We start from the raw sequence: 20,912 nt of genomic DNA on the forward strand, positions 1-20,912 counted from the left end.
CACAACACTGAAGAACTTGGCAGCCTTCCAGACACAGGCCGACAAGTCTGACAGGGGAAAGATACATTGATTTATTACAGAGACTGTCATAGTAGAAAGTGCTGCAGTTAGCCAGAACACATTAGAATAGCTTTTGGAACATGTAGGATGATAAAAAACAGGATGCAATTTTTGTTACGGAGTCTCTTTAAGGTATTTATGCATCGATACTATGAAACAGGTGTCCCCCACCCACTGAAACACCCCCCCCCCCCATCCCCTGCGCACTTACTCACCCAGCCTCTCACCTGTGGCGATCGCTGCATCCCCGCCGCACACAGCCCTGGTCTTCACTGTATGGAGCGTCTGACATCATGACGTTGATGACATCATGACGCCGGCTCCCGATTCTCTATACAGTGAAGACCGGGGTGGTGAGCGGTAGGGATGCAGCGATCAGAGCTGCAGCGATTGCTGCCGGTGAGAGATGAGAGGCTGGGTGAGTAAGTGTGCAGGGGATTTCTCCCGCGGTGGGGGGGGGGGGGGGGGGCATGTGGGAGGGGGTTTTGGGCAGGGGGTTTAGGGGCTGGGGGGCACCTGTTCCATAGTATCTACACCTAAATACCTTTAGCGGTGATAGCTATAGATTGCTAAATTAGGCTGGGGACACCTAGAACTTGCTAACCTATACCTGGCTACCTATATGGGGGGGGGATCTATACCTGGATACCATTGTTGGTGGCACTGGCACCTATACTGAAGCACCTATACATGGCTACCTTTACTGTGGCACCTTTACCTGGCTATTTACATTGGTGGCACATATACCTGGCTACCTATACTGGGGAGACCTATACCTGGATACCTTTATAGATGGCACCTATACTTAGCTACCTATACTGGAGCACCTATACATGGCTACCTTTACTGTGGCCCCTATACCTGGCTACCTACAGTATATTGGGGCACATATACTTGTCTACCTATATTGAGGTGACCTATACCTGGATACCTATACTGTGGGACCTATAGCTGGCTAGCCTGTACTGGGGCATCTATAGCTGGATAATCTGTACTGGGGCACCTATAGCTGACTTAACTATCCTGGGGGCACCGATACTTGGCTACCTATACAGGGGGCACTTATACTCACCATTGGCATGCTGATCCCTCACCGGTGGTGACATGTTCCCCGGTGATCAGTGTTGATGATGGTCACGGGTCACGCAGTGTTATCAACATCTGGCGGCAAACTAATATTTATTTTTTGTAAACTGTGGCGGATCCAGAAGACAAATGGGCACCGTGGTGTGCGACACAGGACAGGTGATGTATAAATGCACACACGGGGGTACATTTATACACTGGGGGGCAGTGGTGGATGCAGCCCATTCCTGAGACATTTCATGCTGAAATCGATCAGGAATTGGCCTGCGGTGTATGGTCAGCCAACAGATCTCTCTCTAATCAGATTTGGTTAGAGAGATTTGTCTCTTAGTTGAATCTGCCCATCATCGCTAGGTGTATGGCTACCCTTACATTTGTATTAGTGCAGGTTGAGCAGCTGCAGCTTGGAAATGCAAATGATCAGATTTTGGGGAGTAAATTTGAAATTTAGTTTAGATTTTGTGTTTCAAGCTTTTATTATACTCAAAATGTACACTAGACCCTTGCCTGAAACATTTTGGTAAGTTACAGGAACAAAGGCTATGAAAATGAATTGGATCACTTTTTACACAGGAATCCATCAGAAATTGAACGCCGAGGATTTTAAGATTAGCCAATCACTAATCAATTTTAGCACCTCCATGTAGTATGAGGGTTTATCTACACCAGGGGTGCCCACACTTTTTTGGCTCGCGAGCTACTTTTACATTTTCCGAGTCCAGGAGCTACCAACATTTAGGTAGCTACGTATATGTGCCTTCAGTATAGGTAGATAGGTATAGGTGCCTTCAGTATTGATAGCTAGGTGTAGGGGCCTTCAGTATAGGTAGCCAGGTATAGTATCGTTAGGTATAGGTGTCTTCAGTATAGGTAGCCAGGTATACGGTAGTATAGTATGCTATATGGGATGGTTGGCCGCTATTTCTTCCTTCCTCGCTCCTAATGTGTCCCCCCCTGCCTGCAGAGAGTTAAATGCGCAGCGGAGCGGTGCAGGCTGTCATTAATCTTACCATTGCCTCTCCGCACCGGGATCTCATCTGGTCTTCTCAGCTTCCTGCTTCCAGGAAGCAGGAAGCTGAGAAGACCCCATGATAATACCGGTGCGGAGAGGCAATGGTAAGATTAATGACAGCGCGCTCCGCTGCGCATTTAACTCTCTGCAGGCGGGGGGGGGGGGGGGGACACTGGAGGGCACATAAGGAGGGAGGGAGGAAGAAATAGTGGCCACGCATCCCACATAGCATACAGCATCCCCCTTCCTCCCCACCCGCGGGCACCGTCACGGCCCCCCCCCCCCTTTCGTGAGTAATATTAATTAATAATAAAATAAAAATATTTATTTAAAAAAAAAATTGGTGGGCGTGACTATGGGGTGTTGGGGGTGTGGTTAGGGGGGGTGACCTGTGTCCCGTTTTCTGAAATTAAAATGTCGGGAGGTATGGTATAGTGCAGTTAAGTGTAGGGGCCTTCAGTATAGTTAGCCAGGTATAGTGTAGCTAGGTGTAGGGGCCTTCAGTATAGTTAGCCAGGTATAGTGTAGTTAGGTGTAGGGGGCTTCAGTATAGTTAGCCAGGTATAGTGTAGTTAGGTGTAGGGGCCTTCAGTATAGGTAGCGCTGCGTGTGTGTCTGTGCTGTTACTGGCCTGTTCTGTTAGGCTTAGATAGCCTGTGTGGGGAAATCTGGGACTTGTAGTGCTGCGTGTGTGTCTGTGCTGTTACTGGCCTGTTCTGAGAGGCTTAGATAGCCTGTGTGGGGAGGTCTCGGACTAGTAGTGCTGCGTCTGGGACTAGGAGGTCTGCTGTGTGTGTCTGTGCTGTTACTGGCCTGCATACCTCCCAACTTTTTGAGATGAGAAAGAGGGACACTTAAGCCACACCCCTGCCACACCCCTAATCACGCCCCAACACAACCCTAGTCACGCATACCATAAAGATTTCATAAGGAAAATATGTTGTTGTATAATTCAAACCACACTGGTCCTCTCTATCCTGGTTCATTTTCCTTCATATTAACATTTTAAAATTAGTAGCAGTAGGGTATTGTACCATGTTAGCCATCAGTAAAAGCAAGAAGTTTTAAATCAGGATGATACCATTTATTGGCCAACTACAAATGAATAAGAATAAACAAGCTTTCGGCCTTGCAGCCTTTGTCAGGTTTACATCCTGTTAATAACTAACAGGATGTAAACCTGACGAAGGCTGCAAGGCCGAAAGCTTGTTTATTCTTATTCATTTGTAGTTAGCCAATAAATGGTATCATCCTCATTTTAAAATTAGTAATATATCAATTTAAAGGATGGGAATAAAGTTTGAGTCAATCATACACATTTTTTAGTAGAGAAATATATATATTTTTATAGAAAGAGGGACAAAGTCCTGAAAGAGGGACAAATGAGGAGGAAAGAGGGACAGAGGGACGGGGCTTCCAAAGAGGGACTGTCCCTCCGAAAGAGGGACAGTTGGGAGCTATGGGCCTGTTCTGTTAGGCTTAGATAGCCTGTGTGGGGAGGTCTGGGACTAGTAGTGCTGTGTGTGTGTCTGTGCTGTTACTGGCCTGTTCTGTTAGGCTTAGATAGCCTGTGTGGAGAAGTCTGGGACTAGTAGTGCTCTGTGTCTGCCAGTCTGTGCTGTGTGTGTCCCTGGCAAGCTCTCTCCTCATCACTCACAGACAAGCCAGGTGCCGGATTCAGTGACCAGTACCTCTCCGTGTCGCTGTGCTGTGTAGTGATGGGTCGTTCACGAACGAGCCGGCTCTAAGAGCCGGCTCTTTGCTACGAATGACAAGAGCCGGTTCTCAGTTTCAAAAGAGCCGGTGCCTCAGCCGCCCCACACAGCCCTGCTTTGGTCTGTAATAAAGGGCGCTGAGGCATGCTGGGAGATGTAGTCCTCCTCTCGCCGCTTGTAGGAGTGTATGGGGCGGATCAGAGCAGTAGCAGGAGGGATTGCACCAGTCAGAGAAGCAGTCTGGAGTTGTCATGGAGACGGGGGCGGGGCTTTTACTTCGATTCTGAGTGGTGTCTAGTGATATTTAATGAAGAGCCGATTGAGAGCCGTAAGAGCCGGCTCTTTAATGGGAGCCGATTCAGAAGAGCCGATTCTCTGAGAAGAGCCGGAATTCCCATCACTAGTGCTGTGGCTGGACAAGATGGCTGCCGCTGGGCTGAGTCTCATAGCTGAGCTGTTGTGGGCGGGGCTGCTCTAGTCCAGAGGGGAGTGGGCTGGCTCTGGCCTGGCTGTGCTGTCAGACTGGTGGGGCGGGGAGAAAGGGGGCGGGAACTCAGGAACAGTCAGGCAGGCACACACTATCTGCCTACAAGTTGCACCAACATTAGCCCTGGCAGTCAGCACACATGCACTAAAGCTGGCCATACACTATTCACTTACCATTAAAATTTGTTTTTAATCGATATAACAATCAGCACAAAGCTAATCAGGTGTAGCGATAGGGGATGCAGCGACCGCACCAGGCCCTTGGGCCAGAGGGGTCCTGAGGGGTTCTACCTCAACCACAGTATTAGCTAATGATTGCCTCTATAGATGCTTCGAATAGTAGTAATCATTAACAAACTGTTCCCCATCCCCTTCTTGCACCTCTAACACTGTGGTTGTCCTCGGCAGGTTTTAGTATGCTGCAGGAATTGTTATGTATAGGGAGCTGGGAGGGGGAGGGTCGGGGCAGTGTAAAACTTGCTGGAATCTAGAATAGATAAATTATAAGGATAGAGGTATAATTACCACATTGAATTATTCTAAACATTTCAAGCTCTAACAAGCCAGCCCCTTGCAGCCTTCCTGTCCCGCGCCGGTCCTCCACGATCCTCCGTTCTCCCGCCACCAGCCAGTTTTGCTTTAGTCGACATGGCAACTGCGCCTCCACTTATTAAACTTATTAAACTGGACCTGAACTCTTGCACAGGACACAAGGAATACAGAAAAAAATGCACCCTGTGTGTTTTTAGAGAGAACAGCCTGTCCAACCCCCCATCTGTAAGTAATAACAAGTGTAATTTGATCTCTCAGCTGTGTCAGCACAGAAATTCAGCAGTCCTCTGCAGACACAGCTATTGTGTAAACACAGGATGTTAACAATATGCCTGCTTCCATTAAAGCAGGACGGAGACACGCTGCAGATTTATTGCAGAATTTGTATCAGCTGTAACAAAGAAATGTGTTTCTTTTAAGGTTATTATGCAATAATAACATAAGGAAAGGAGGAAAGAAAATGCATCTGTTTTACTAGGTACAATGAATCAATATCTGCATTTACTAGATCATAATAATTGTACTTTGAAAAAAGACAGATGTGAGTGGAGTCTCAGATCTGCACATGACCTTCCTTATTGCCCCTCTAGAACTACATCATCGCATTCACGTATACAAGACTTTGCACATGCTTCACCCCTACTCTGGAATGCCCTTCCACAATACATCCATTACTCTCCAACATGTGATATCTTTAAACTCTCCCCTTAAAACGTACTTTTCCGACAAGCATACGCTTTACCTTATGCCAATCCCCCTTTGATCTAAGGCCAAGTTGCACTTCTACTAGATATCCAAAAAGCACACTGCCTCTGGCTGGGTTCACATATGACATAGCGTGAAATGTAGCGTTTTTTTGGCATGTGTGTTGCGTTTTTTTTGTGTGTTTTTATTGCGTTTGTGGTTTTTATGCGTTTTGTGTGCATTTGTACACGTTTGTGATTCGCTAATAGAAAAAATGCATATGCGTTTTGTATGCATTTTTCATGCATTTTTCTATTGCGTTTTATGCAAATCACAAGAAAGACAACAGGAAGAAAAAATCCATCACTAAACAATTTTTTAAGTAAAAACGCATGAAATACGCATACCATGCATTCCTATTGACTTTCATTCTGTGCATTTTGGCAGCCATCCTGCATATTATACAACACTGCCAGCGTTTGCGGAACGCTTACTGTAAAAACGCATCTAAAACGGAAATGCATCTTTTTTACATGCGTTTTTTCCTGCGGCCCATAGACTTCTATTAGCGGCAAAAACATGGTGTTTCCCGCTCCGAAAGCGTTTCTGCCATGTGTGCACCCGGCCTCTAGGTATGAATATTGCATACTACCCCACCTCTTGTTTCCTCCCCTATTACATTAGATTTCAAGCGCACAAGGCCTTACAATCTAAAGTAATAGTGGTGTAGTGGTTAGCGTTCAGTTCGAATCCCAGCCAGGTCAACATCTGCAAGGAGTTTGTATGTTCTACCTGTTTCTGTGTGGGTTTCCTCTGGGCACTCTGGTTTCCTCCCACGTACCAAAAACATACAGATAAGTTAATTGGCTTTCCCCTTAATTGGCCCTAGACTATGCTACAAGCACGATACATGATACATAGACATGGTACATACATGATACATAGACATATTACTATAGTATGGATTAGATTGTGAGCCCCTCTGATGAACAGTTAGTGACAAGACAACAGGGGCGTCGCTAGCCCTATTTTGGGGGGGCCCATGCCCCCAATCTGTCCTGGGGTGCCACGGATCTCCCGGCCGCCGTTGCCCCCCGGCTGTCCCCACTGCCACACAGCAGCGTCAGACCTCGATCAGTGCCGTGCGACCAGATAGAGCGGGCGCTAGGACCCAGCGGACACCGCTGATATGCGGAAGTGACATCACTTCTGCATGTTTGTGCCCGGCGCCCGCTCTATCTGGACGGGTCGCCCGCTGATCCTGAGGTCTGACGCGGCCGCTGCTCCAGCACTTTATATCACGTCGGAACACCCGGCAAGGTAGGTGGGGTGGGGAGCGCGCCTGGCACTCACTACCTAAACGGGGGTCCCTGCTGTCACTCACTAACTAACAGGGGTCCCTGCTGTCACTCACTACCTAACTGGGGGTCCCTGCAGTCACTCACTACCTAACTGGGGGTCCCTGCTGTCACTCACTAACTGGGGGTCCCTGCTGTCACTCACTACCTAATGGGGGTCCCTGCTGTCACTCACTACCTAATAAGGGTCCCTGCTGTCACTCACTACCTAACGGGGGTCCCTGCTGTCACTCAGTAACTAATGGGGGTCCCTGCTGTCACTCAGTAACTAATGGGGTCCCTGCTGTCAATCACTAACTAATGGGGGTCCCTGCTGTCACTCACTACCTAATGGGGTCCCTGCTGTCACTCACTAACTAATGGGGGTCCCTGCTATCACTCAGTAACTAATGGGGGTCCCTGCTGTCACTCACTAACTAATGGGGGCCCCTGCTGTCACTCACTAACTAATGGGGGTCCCTGCTGTCACTCACTACCTAATGGGGGTACCTGCTGTCACTCACTAACTAATGGGGGTCCCTGCTGTCACTCACTAACTAATGGGGGTCCCTGCTGTCACTCACTACCTAATGGGGGTCCCTGTCACTCACTCACTACCTAACGGGGGTCCCTGCTGTCACTCACTACCTAACGGGGGTCCCTGCTGTCACTTACTACCTAACTGGGGGTCCCTGCTGTCACTCACTATCTAACTGGGGGTCCCTGCTGTCACTCACTATCTAACTGGGGGGTGCCTGTCACTGCATACACTGGGGGGCTCCTGTCACTAAATGAGCTGGGGGGCTCCTGTCCCTACCTGAACTGGGGGGCTCCTGTCACTACCTAAACTGGGGTACTCCTGGCGCTACCTTAACTAGGGGGCACCTGTCACTACCTAAACTATCCAGGCCAGCCAGCCCAGCATCACCACCAGCCAACCAGCCCAGAATCACTGTCAAAAAGGCCACAGCATCACCACCAGTCAGGCCAGCATTTACTTCAACCAGCCAAGCACAGCCCAGCATCACTGCCAGCCAACCCAGCCACAACATCGGCCACAGCATCACCGCCAGCCAGGCCACAGCATCACTGCCAGGCATTTAAGCTCACACATCATCCCCAATCCAGCCAAAAACAGTATTGCCAGGCACAGCAGCCAGTAGAGGAGAATTCAGAAGCCAGGTGAGAGGTGTCTACCATATTAAGGGGGCATTCTGCCTATTTATGTGAAATGCTGTCTATTTATGTGCCTCATGACTGCTGAATTTGTCTTGTTGGGGGCCTCAAGATTGCTGAATTTGTCTTGTTGGGTGCCTCATGATTTGTTGGGGGCCTCAAGATTGCTGAATTTGTCTTGTTGGGTGCCTCATGATTTGTTGGGAGCCTCATGATTTCTGAATTTGTCTTGATAGGGGCCTCATGATTGCTGAATTTGTCTTGTTGGGGGTCACATGATTGCTAACTAGCATTGCAGTCTATGGCGGCGCCCTTTTTGTCCACTATCCCTGTGCGCCCTTTTTACTAGCACCGGAAAAAAAAATCAGCAAATGCTCATAGGGCTTAATTCACTGTAGCATGATAACGGCTATCACAGCAGTTATCGCGCAATCTGACGTGCGCAAAGGTTTTCATGCGAACAGCTTTACTTCGCGTGATAAACGAAGGTTTGCGCACAATCACGTGCGCAATTCACGTGAAATGTGCACATAATCACGTGCAAACCTTTGCTTATTACAGGTAGTAACACTGTTCGCATGAAAACCTTTGCGTGCGGCAGTTCGCGTGGTAGCTGCTGTGATAGCTACAGTGAATCGAGCCCCTAGTGTGAACAAGCCCTAAGAACATAACATCAAAATAACTCCTTGGAATCTGGGCCGTCTAGCTTGTTTATGAGCAAATATCATGTTTTTATACATTCATAGACAGATGCCTAGATTAGAATTATCTCCATCGGCAAAAAAAAAAGGAAGGATACCACAATACCGTACCAGAAAAAAAACTTTGTTTATAAAAAGTAATCAGTGAGTAATGAAGTAATTTAGTTATCTCAATCCGAACATAAAGCTTGAGGGAGACAACTAAAGAGGAAAGAGGGGCACAGTGATGAAGATTCAAACGAAAGACATGAACATGAATCATCAACTCCCTAAATACAGTGTACACAATACAACCAGGAAGAAAACGCTTTGTGTTTATTCCTGCCCCTAGCAGGCTGCCGTAGTGCTGATGTAAGTCACGTGATGGGAGAGGAAAACAGGCGAGTGTCAGGCCACAGCTGATGTAGTGTGTTCTGCTCGGGTGACAGCCCGCTGGTCTCCTCCTCCCACCGCTGGCTGCCTGTAACTGTGAGTGATGCACTGTTCTCTTTTCTAGACTGACTGCTCTTATCCTTCTCTGCTAATATAGCGACACAGGGATCACTCACCTGCCTGGCTTCTCTCTCTTTCATTCTGCTGCTGTCCTGGCACAGCTGGGGCTTCTAGAGGCTTCTGGGTGTCATCATAACTTCATACCTGCTGGCAGCAGAATGTGATCTGAGTATCAGTCTACTTCTGTACTGACTGACTGGTTCATGCTTCCCATGTAGCTATTGAATAATTGGTGTAAAGTTAATTTAACCTTATTACTACTTCAATCAGAAACGTAGCTGGGGATTTTTCTTAAAGTGTAACTCTGCTTCTGTTAAAATACGTGTTTTCTAACGTTGTGTTTAACACAATTATTAAAACAGTAGGAGTTGGGGACATTGGATATTATGCTTGTTGTGTTTGGGAATGGTAATGAGTGTGATTGTGATTCATTTCATTTACTCTGTGTAGAAGCATCCTTATTAGGGAGGATGCCTCATTTGCCTATAATTGCTCAACCTCTACTAATCACACTGGTATGCATTCCTGACGTATAAACTTTGCTTTATAGGCAAATGGTAAAGTATAGTGGGAAACATTAACATTTAAAACATGCCAATCATTAAAATCACACTCCACAAAGCGGATACTTGAGATGCTTTACCTTGATGCAGGGAGTAAGGCACAGGTACCACTTGAGCTGAGAACGGACATTTTTTGTCAGTTTTCTGCTTATCGTGAAACTGACAGTGAATGGCTCCTATTTTATAAATAAGAGCCGTTCACACTTGTCAGGGTGTGATGGATCCATGAGACCCGTTGCAGTAAGCAGGTCGCACTTATGTGCAGTGCACTATAATCCCAGGCAGGCGGATGTATGCACCATATAGTCTGTGTGCGTAACGCATCTGCCCCGGGTTACAGCCGGACCACAGTGGACCATCAGAGCGGTTACTACACTGTCAGCTCCTGCTAGCTGCACCAGCAGCAGGTGGGAACCAAGCCTGAGGCTCCGTTCACATCTAAAACCGCAATCGCCGGCGTTTTGCGGGAGTGATTTTTCCTGATAAACGCGAAAAAAAATCACTGGACACTGCAGCGTTTTCGGAGTGACCGTGATTAGCGGTGCTATGCATGCTAATGGCAATCGCTAATCGCCGGCAAACCGCTGCATTTAACATGTTTGCGGTTAAAGCTAACCGCAAACGCGGCAGCGAGAACACTGCCGTAGTGTTACATGTGCTAGCAGATTTTAAAAACCGCTAGGAGATTTTAAAAACCGCCAGCAGTTTGCCTTGAGCGGGAATCACGCGATTCCCACTCAAGTGAGAATGGACCCTAAATGTTGTGTCCAAGTTTATACTTTTTCATCTAGGTTCTAAATTCTATGAAATAACAGAGAGACCCTGAATCTATATTATATACTGTCAAAACCCAGTTCAAGTTTATTTTAACACGTATTGGACCATCTGCAATTCAATTTCAATTCAAAGTTTTCTCCTAAGAGATGTTTTTTCATCTGTTTAAAGGGATACTGTGCAGCTTTAAAAAAAAGACAATTTGTACTTACTTGAGGCTTCCTCCAGCCCACCGTAGGCCGCGAGGTCCCCCGCGCCCTCCTGGCTCTCACTGCATGGATCATATACTATGAAATGCATTGGACAAAAAACATTTCTGCATTCATATTTTACTACCTTGCTGGCTTGGTTTTTTAAGATGTATTTATTTGCCAATGTCACATGTAGGGCTGTGGAGTCGGTACAAAAATCATCCGACTCTGACTCCTCAGTTTATGAAACCTCCGACTCCAGGTACCCTAAATTTATCTGACTCCAACTCCTGCTACACAGCCCTTGCATAGCTATAGAGTGGGTACAAAAATCATTCGACTCTGCTGCTGGGTCATGTGGGATACTTGTAGCGAGGGGACGGGCATCCACGCAAACCAGCCGCCGTGTATAAACCGTGCTACGGCTGACAGCCGTGCACCATTTATAAATGCGGCAGGTACTATCATGAAAAACTGTAATATTTTAAATATGTGTTCACATGCATATGAGATGTATATTTGTCCCAGAGGAAATGCACTGCAAATAACTTTTTTTGTGTAACTACCACCACTGCTTGTTTGGCAGATGGAAAAGGTTGTCATTTCCCACAATGCAACAAGGTTCGCGGACAACAAACTGTCAGGACCATGGTCATGGCATCACACTGTAGAAGGGGTTTAAGCACAATATCAGCCATACAGACCCCCTGATGTGAACACTGGAAATGCAGCGCTGGAGAGTTGGGCGCCACTGGCGCCACCATAGACTGTGATAGGAATTAATGCTATAGCGGCGCACAGTCAGTAACTTCAGTCAGAAGTTACTTTTAGAACACTAATTCGCCTTGCCGAATAACATTATTTCCCACTATCCACGTGGACCTAGAGGGGGAATAGTATTTAGCGCGGCCCGGAACTTGTGCAGCAGCAGGATAAGCCATACCGGCTGTATCCTGCGCCCAAGTCTCCTGGCAGCGAATTCTTTCGAACGTTCTCTATTCACGAAAATGTTAAGTTTTCTTGTGGGAAAGGGAGTAACAGCTACTAATTGGAAAGAAGTTCAATTCTTGGTTAAAGTTCCTCTTTAATACTACCTACTCTTGTGTCAGCTACATTGGAAACAGTCATTTAAAGTGCATTTTGGTCTGTAATAAATGTATTTCTTAAATGTACATGTGTATTTTATCATTTTACATTTTTTGTGATAGTGGTCCTTTTGAAGGGCCTCATGCTGGGTACACACGTTGAGATTTTCCCGCTCGATTCGCAGGATCGAACGGATCGATTTGATTATTTCAAACATGCTCGATTGAATTTCGATCGTTCCTGCCGTCGATTTTATATGTTACGTATGCAAAATCGACGGCATGAACGATCGAAATCCAATCGAGCATCTTTGAAATAATCGAATCGATCTGTTCGATCCCGCGAATCGAGCGGGAAAATCGCAACGTGTGTACCCAGCATAAAACTGAACAATCTGGTCAAGAGTTTTAAGGTAACCCAAAATTAGTGAAAGACACGGTTTAACCACTTGCCGACCGCCCACAGCCCATGGGCGGCGGCAAAGTGGACGCCTAAAGGACCGCAATACGCCTTCAGGCGGCGCGTCCTTAGGCATGCCGGGGGAGCGATCGCGTCATTGATGACGCGCGCTTCCCCCGGCAACTGGCTCCGCCCACCCGCCGTAACATCCCGCCGGCCATACGGAAGCGCCGGCGGGATGTTAACCCCGCGATCGCCGCTACAAAGTGTATAATACACTTTGTAATGTATACAAAGTGTATTATACAGGCTGCCTCCTGCCCTGGTGGTCCCAGTGTCCGAGGGACCACCAGGGCAGGCTGCAGCCACCCTAGTCTGCACCCAAACACACTGATCTGCCCCCCCCCCCGCCCACTGATCGCCCACAGCACCCCTCAGACCCCCCCCTGCCCACCCCCCAGACCCCTGTTTGCACCCAATCACCCCCTAATAACCCATCAATCACTCCCTGTCACTATCTGTCAACGCTATTTTTTTTTATCCCCCCTGCCCCCTGCCCCCTCCTGATCACCCCCCCACCCCTCAGATTCTCCCCAGACCCCCCCCCCCCCCCCCTGTGTACTGTATGCATCTATCTTCCCTGATAACCTGTCAATCACCCGTCAATCACCTGTCAATCACCCATCAATCACCCCCTGTCACTGCCACCCATCAATCAGCCCCTAACCTGCCCCTTGCGGGCAATCTGATCACCCCCCCACACCAATAGATCGCCCGCAGATCCGACATCAGATCACCTCCCAAATCCATTGTTTACATCTATTCTCTCCTCTAAACACCCACTAATTACCCATCAATCACCCATCAATCACCCCCTATCACCACCTGTCACTTTTACCTATCAGATCAGACCCTAATCTGCCCCTTGCGGGCACCCAATCACCCGCCCACACGCTCAGATTGCCCTCTGACCCCCCCTTATCAATTCACCTGTGCATTAATTACATCTGTTCTTCCCTGTAATAACCCACTGATCACCTGTCAATCACCTGCCAATCACCTATCACCCATCAATCACCCCCTGTCACCCCCTGTCACTGCCACCCATCAATCAGCCCCTAACCTGCCCCTTGCGGGCAATCTGATCACCCACCCACACCATTAGATCGCCCGCAAACCCGCCGTCAGATTACCTCCCAAATGTATTGTTTACATCTGTTATCTTCTCTAAACACCCACTAATTACCCATCAATCACCCATCAATCACCCCCTATCACCACCTGTCACTGTTACCTATCAGATCAGACCCTAAGCTGCCCCTTGCGGGCACCCAATCACCCGCCCACACGCTCAGATTGCCCTCAGACCCCCCCCCCTTATCAATTCACCAGTGCATTAATTACATCTGTCCTTCCCTGTAATAACCCACTGATCACCTGTCAATCACCTGCCAATCACCTATCACCCATCAATCACCCCCTGTCACTGCCACCCAACAATCAGCCCCTAACCTGCCCCTTGCGGGCAAACTGATCACCCACCCACACCAATAGATCGCCCGCAGATCCGACATCAGATCACCACCCAAGCGCAGTGTTTCCATCTATTCTCTCCTCTAAACACCCACTAATTACCCATCAATCACCCCCTATCACCACCTGTCACTGTTACCCATCAGATCAGACCCTAATCTGCCCCTTGCGGGCACCCAATCACCCGCCTACACGCTCAGATTGCCCTCAGACCCCCCCTTATCAATTCACCAGGGCATTATTTACATCTGTCCTTCCCTGTAATAACCCACTGATCACCTGTCAATCACCTGCCAATCACCCATCAATCACCCCCTGTCACTGCCACCCATCAATCAGCCCCTAACCTGCCCCTTGCGGGCAATCTGATCACCCACCCACACCAATAGATCGCCCGCAGATCCGACGTCCGATCACCTCCCAAGTGCAGTGTTCACATCTGTTCTCTACCCTAAACACCCACTAATTACCCATCAATCACCCCCTGTCACTGCTACCTATCAGATTAGACCCCTATCTGCCCCTAGGGCACTCAATCACCCGCCCACACCCTCAGAATGCCCTCAGACCCCAGCCCTGATCACCTCGCCAGTGCATTGCTTGCATCTATTCCCCCCTCTAATCACACCTTGAGACACCCATCAATCACCTCCTGTCACCCCCTAGCACACCTACCCATCAGATCAGGCCCTAATTTGCCCCGTGTGGGCTCCTGATCACTCGGCCAAACCCTCAGATCCCCCTCAGACCCCCTTCCGATCACCTCCCCAGTGCATTGATTGCATCTATTTTCCCCTCTAACCACCCCCTGAGACACCCATCAATCACCTCCTGTCACCCCCCTAGCACTCCTATCCATCAGATCAGGCCCAATACAACCTGTCATCTAAAAGGCCACCCTGCTTATGACCGGTTCCACAAAATTCGCCCCCTCATAGACCACCTGTCATCAAAATTTGCAGATGCTTATACCCCTGAACAGTCATTTTGAGACATTTGGTTTCCAGACTACTCACGGTTTTGGGCCCGTAAAATGCCAGGGCGGTATAGGAACCCCACAAGTGACCCCATTTTAGAAAAAGACACCCCAAGGTATTCTGTTAGGTGTATGACGAGTTCATAGAAGATTTTATTTTTTGTCAAAAGTTAGCGGAAATTGATTTTTATTGGGTTTTTTTCACAAAGTGTTATTTTTTACTAACTTGTGACAAAAAATAAAATCTTCTATGAACTCGCCATACACCTAACGGAATACCTTGGGGTGTCTTCTTTCTAAAATGGGGTCACTTGTGGGGTTCCTATACTGCCCTGGCATTTTAGGGGCCCTAAACCGCGAGGAGTAGTCTAGAAAACAAATGCCTCAAAATGACCCGTGAATAGGACGTTGGGCCCCTTAGCGCACCTAGGCTGCAAAAAAGTGTCACACATGTGGTACCGCCGTACTCAGGAAAAGTAGTATAATGTGTTTTGGGGTGTATTTTTACACATACCCATGCTGGGTGGGAGAAATTTCTATGTAAATGGTCAATTGTGTGTAAAACAAATCAAACAATTGTCATTTACAGAGATATTTCTCCCACTTAGCATGGGTATGTGTAAAAATACACCCCAAAACACATTATACTACTTCTCCTGAGTACGGCGGTACCACATGTGTGGCACTTTTTTACACCCTAAGTACGCTAAGGGGCCCAAAGTCCAATGAGTACCTTTAGGATTTCACAGGTCATTTTGCGACATTTGGTTTCAAGACTACTCCTCACGGTTTAGGGCCCCTAAAATGCCAGGGCAGTATAGTAACCCCACAAATGACCCCATTCTAGAAAGAAGACACCCAAAGGTATTCCGTTAGGAGTATGGTGAGTTCATAGAAGATTTTATTTTTTGTCAAAAGTTAGCGGAAAATTGATTTTTATTTTTTTCACAAAGTGTCATTTTCCACTAACTTGTGACAAAAAATAAAATCTTCTATGAACTCACCATACTCCTATTGGAATACTTTGGGGTGTCTTCTTTCTAAAATGGGGTCATTTGTGGGGTTCCTATACTGAACTGGCATTTTAGGGGCCCTAAACCGTGAGGAGTAGTCTGGAAATCAAATTTCGCAAAATGACCTGTGAAATCCTAAAGGTACTCATTGGACTTTGGGCCCTTTAGCGCAGTTAGGGTGCAAAAAAGTGCCACACATGTGGTATTGCCATACTCGGGAGAAGTAGTACAATGTGTTTTGGGGTGTATTTTTACACATACCCATGCTGGGTGGGAGAAATACCTCTGTAAATGACAATCTTTTGATTTTTTTACACACAATTGTCCATTTACAGAGTTATTTCTCCCACCCAGCATGGGTATGTGTAAAAATACACCCCAAAACACATTGTACTACTTCTCCCGAGTACGGCGATACCACATGTGTGGCACTTTTTTGCACCCTAACTGCGCTAAAGGGCCCAAAGTCCAATGAGTACCTTTAGGATTTCACAGGTCATTTTGCGGAATTTGATTTCCAGACTACTCCTCACGGTTTAGGGCCCCTAAAATGCCAGGGCAGTATAGGAACCCCACAAATGACCCCATTTTAGAAAGAAGACACCTCAAGGTATTCCGTTAGGAGTATGGTGAGTTCATAGAAGATTTTATTTTTTGTCACAAGTTAGTGGAAAATGACACTTTAATCAATTTTCCGCTAACTTTTGACAAAAAATAAAATCTTCTATGAACTCACCATACTCCTAACGGAATACCTTGGGGTGTCTTCTTTCTAAAATGGGGTCATTTGTGGGGTTCCTATACTGCCCTGGCATTTTAGGGGCCCTAAACCGTGAGGAGTAGTCTGGAAATCAAATTCCGCAAAATGACTTGTGAAATCCTAAAGGTACTCATTGGACTTTGGGCCCTTTAGCGCAGTTAGGGTGCAAAAAAGTGCCACACATGTGGTATCGCCGTACTCGGGAGAAGTAGTACAATGTGTTTTGGGGTGTATTTTTACACATACCCATGCTGGGTGGGAGAAATAACTCTGTAAATGGACAATTGTGTGTAAAAAAAATGAAAAAAATTGTCATTTACAGAGATATTTCTCCCACCCAGCATGGGTATGTGTAAAAATACACCCCAAAACACATTCTACTACTTCTCTTGAGTACGGCAATACCACATGTGTGGCACTTTTTTGCAGCCTAACTGCGCTAAGGGGCCCAAAGTCCAATGAGCACCTTTAGGCTTTACAGGGGTGCTTACAAATTAGCACCCCCCAAAATGCGAGGACAGTAAACACACCCCACAAATGACCCCATTTTGGAAAGTAGACACTTCAAGGTATTCAGAGAGGGGCATGGTGAGTCCGTGGCAGATTTCATTTTTTTTTGTCGCAAGTTAGAAGAAATGGATTCTTTTTTTTTTTCTTTTTTTTTGTCACAAAGTGTCATTTTCCGCTTACTTGTGACAAAAAATAATATCTTCTATGAACTCACTATGCCTCTCAGTGAATACTTTGGGATGTCTTCTTTCCAAAATGGGGTCATTTGGGGGGTATTTATACTATCCTGGAATTCTAGCCCCTCATGAAACATGACAGGGGGTCAGAAAAGTCATAGATGCTTGAAAATGGCAAAATTCACTTTTTGCACCATAGTTTGTAAACGCTATAACTTTTACCCAAACCAATAAATATACACTGAATGGTTTTTTTTTTTATCAAAAACATGTTTGTCCACATTTTTCGCGCTGCATGTATACAGAAATTTTACTTTATTTGAAAATTGTCAGCACAGAAAGTTAAAAAAATCATTTTTTTGCCAAAATTCATGTCTTTTTTGATGAATATAATAAAAAGTAAAAATCGCAGGAGCAATCAAATAGCACCAAAAGAAAGCTTTATTAGTGACAAGAAAAGGAGCCAAAAATCATTTAGGTGGCAGGTTGTATGAGCGAGCAATAAACCGTGAAAGCTGCAGTGGTCTGAATGGAAAAAAAGTGGCCGGTCCTTAAGGGGTAGAAAGACTGTGGTCCTCAAGTGGTTAAAGGGGGTTCTCTTGCCTATATAAAAAAACAAAAACTGCCACTTACCTGCGGCTTCTATCGGCCCCCTGCAGCTGGAATGTCCAGCGCCGTCCTCCTCCGATGCTCCATTCCCTGCCGTCGGCACCAGGCTAATTATTTGTCTAACTCTGGCATGGGCAAACTCGACCCTCCAGCTGTTACGGAACTACAAGTCCCACAATGCATTTGCCTTTATGAGTCATGACTGTGGCTGTCAGACTCCTGCAATGCATTGTGGGACTTGTAGTTCCGTAACAGCTGGAGGACCAAGTTTGGCCATGCCTGGTCTAACTAGATGAATAGGACTGCAATTGCGCGGCCATGGCCAAGTGCATGCTCGCTTCCGCGTGCGTCATTGGGAGCTTACTGCGCAGGTGCAGTACAAAGTTTTCTTGTACTGCGCCTGCGCAGTAAGATCCTGATGAGGCGCACGTGCTTGCTCCCACGTGCAGCCGCAGTTCTATTAGTCTAGTTAGACGAATAAATACACCGGTGCCAGTGGTGGGTAACGAGTGATTGGAGGAGGATGGCACAGGACATTCCAGCTGCAGGGGGCCGATAGAGTTTTTTTTTTTTTGTTTTGTTTTTTATATAGGCAAGAGAACCCCCTTTAAAGGGAACCTGAAATAAGTTAAAAAAAAAGTTTGACTTACCTGGGGCTTCTGCCAGCCCCCTGAAGCTCGTGCTGGTACTGAATGATCCTCTGGCCCCCCCACTGTGTCTCACTTTCGGGTTCTGGCAGTTGATGGCCACTGCGCCTGCGCGGCCCTGGCTGCACGTATCCTCATTCGTGCTCCTGTAGCCAGTAGAGATTTTCTCATACTTCACCTGGCGATGGGAGCACGAATGAGGACACGCCCAGCCAGGGCCACGCAGGCAGAGTAGCCATCGAATTGCAAGTCGGCGATACCGAAACTGACCCGCGGTAGGGTACCGTTCCGTGATGGCGAGGGCACAGGGTGGCTGTAGGGGGCTGGCAGAAGCCCCAGGTAAGTGAAACTCCCTTTAAATATTCTTATGTATATTCTGTTGTCAGGTGCAAAACACCTGCCTGCTTCTTCCTTACATAAGTTGTATGTAACTTAGCTATAGGAGCATGTGTTTGGTTATTCTGGAGAGTGGGGTTGAAGTCTGAGAAGCAGAATGATCTTGCATGTTACAGTGCTGGAATGTGTCTGTACTGTATATAGTCCGGTGTTCTAAGAGTAACTAGCCTTTCCGTGAAAGCTGGGAGGTGTGTACTTTGTTCAGGGCTGTGATTGGTGGGACACAACAGGAGTGTCTGTTCCTAGATATGAAACCTGACCAGATAAAAACAAATCTTTGCCAAGGACCTAAGCTATTGAATTGAATCCCTCTCTATAGTGAATTCTTGGATCATGAGTATTCACAGTTCTCATCAGTGTACAAAGAAATCACAATTTATTTTTTTTAATTATTATTTTATTTCAGGTGCAGGTAGCATGCACCAGGTGGACATGTTTCTGTTCATTTATATGTAGTGGGCGTGCTTTATTGTATTAAGGCTTTACTGAAGGTTTGCCAGACGTATGTTTTCAGAACAAAAATTATTATTTTTTATGTAGCGCCAACATATTCTGTAGGTCTGTAATAACCTGTAATTTTAAAGTGTAAGGGGGGGGGGGGGGGGGGGGGTTGAATGGGGGAGTATTTCAGGAATATTAAAGAGTATTTTGCACTCCTTAACAAATTTAAAGACAAATCAAGTGAGAGTTTCTAGCAAGCAGGATGATTTCATCCAAAAAGAATTTATCTGGAGTCCAGTCTGACGTTTTTAATGAGGCAAAGTTCAGTAACCAAGAGTAGTAGGAAAAGAATAAAAATAAAGATTTACCATTCAGAAATCCTATTGGATTGCAGTGTTGTTGAAAATTAGACATTATTATGGCTTTTTCGGCTTTAACCCAGTCACATCCCATTGATTAGTTTATTGAAAACGTATCAGTCCCCCACATGCATAAAGAGAATAGCTGTGTTCCCACTGTAGCAAATACAAGGCAAATTGTAGTTTCATTTTGATGGAAAACATCTGTAGAAACAAACTGGTGGACAGAGTACTTGTTTTACAAGCTAATACTAAAGACACACTGTACAATTTCCCATCCAACTGATGGGAATTGGACAAACATTTCTGACGTCCAATCTCATCTCGTTGGATAACGAGATCGATATTCTGAAATTATCATGGTAAAAACGATCCCGTTATTGATCGGGAAACAGTTTGGACGTGTACACATAACACAACTTCCTGTCAGATTAACCACTGACTGGATGGGAAATTGAATCGTGTGTACCCAGCATAAGTATTTTTGACCAGGGCTGTGGAGTTGGTACAAAAATCTTTCGACTCCAACTCCGACTTCTTAGTTTATGAAACTCCGACTCCAGGTACCCAAAATGGCTCAGACTCCTCGACTCCGACTCCTTAGTCTAATACTTAACAGGGCTGTGGATTTTGTACAAAAATCATCCGACTCCGACTCCTCAGTTTATGATGACTCCGGGTACCCAAAATTGCCCCAACTCCTCGACTACGATTACAACTCCGACTCCACAGCCCTATTTTTGACTCACTATATCTCAGCCTATGAGTTTTACGTTTCTATTTACTTCAAGGTGTCATAGATGCCCAAAAATATTCCTTAATTATTGATACTCGCTATACAGGGTTAGGCTATATGCCACGTACCCCATGTTATACCAAATGTAGAGTGAAGTGGGTACTTTTGGCTCTGTGAGTGAATGTCACTGGCAATATAGATACAAGAAAACAGGAAGAGGAGCTGGCACTTCCAAGATCTGTTTTTATTAATCATATGAAATGCCAACATTTGGAGACCACTAAAAGTGCTCCTCTCCCTCCAACCCCCCCCCCCCCCCCTACTTTTTTCTCCTCAAGACAGTTCATCACATGCTCCCCAAAGGCAGTTGTGTGCAGAAATGGACATGGTTGCAGTGGCTACTGACCCTTGCAGTGGTTCTGGAAATGCTTCATTAATAAAA

At 46.5% G+C, this 20,912-nt stretch overlaps 1 long non-coding RNA gene across 2 annotated transcripts in view; it reads right to left on the bottom strand.

The window, feature by feature from the left end:
- Positions 1 to 20,912, bottom strand: part of LOC137563707 (uncharacterized) — a 77,863-nt gene that overhangs the window by 53,208 nt on the left and 3,743 nt on the right. For both annotated transcript variants that reach the window (XR_011030410.1, XR_011030411.1), the window contains exon 2: positions 9,358 to 9,445. This is a non-coding gene — a long non-coding RNA (uncharacterized lncRNA). The remainder of the gene's footprint in view (positions 1 to 9,357; positions 9,446 to 20,912) is intronic.

Source organism: Hyperolius riggenbachi, chromosome 3 (genome assembly GCF_040937935.1).
Source record: "Hyperolius riggenbachi isolate aHypRig1 chromosome 3, aHypRig1.pri, whole genome shotgun sequence".
NCBI lineage: Eukaryota > Metazoa > Chordata > Amphibia > Anura > Hyperoliidae > Hyperolius > Hyperolius riggenbachi.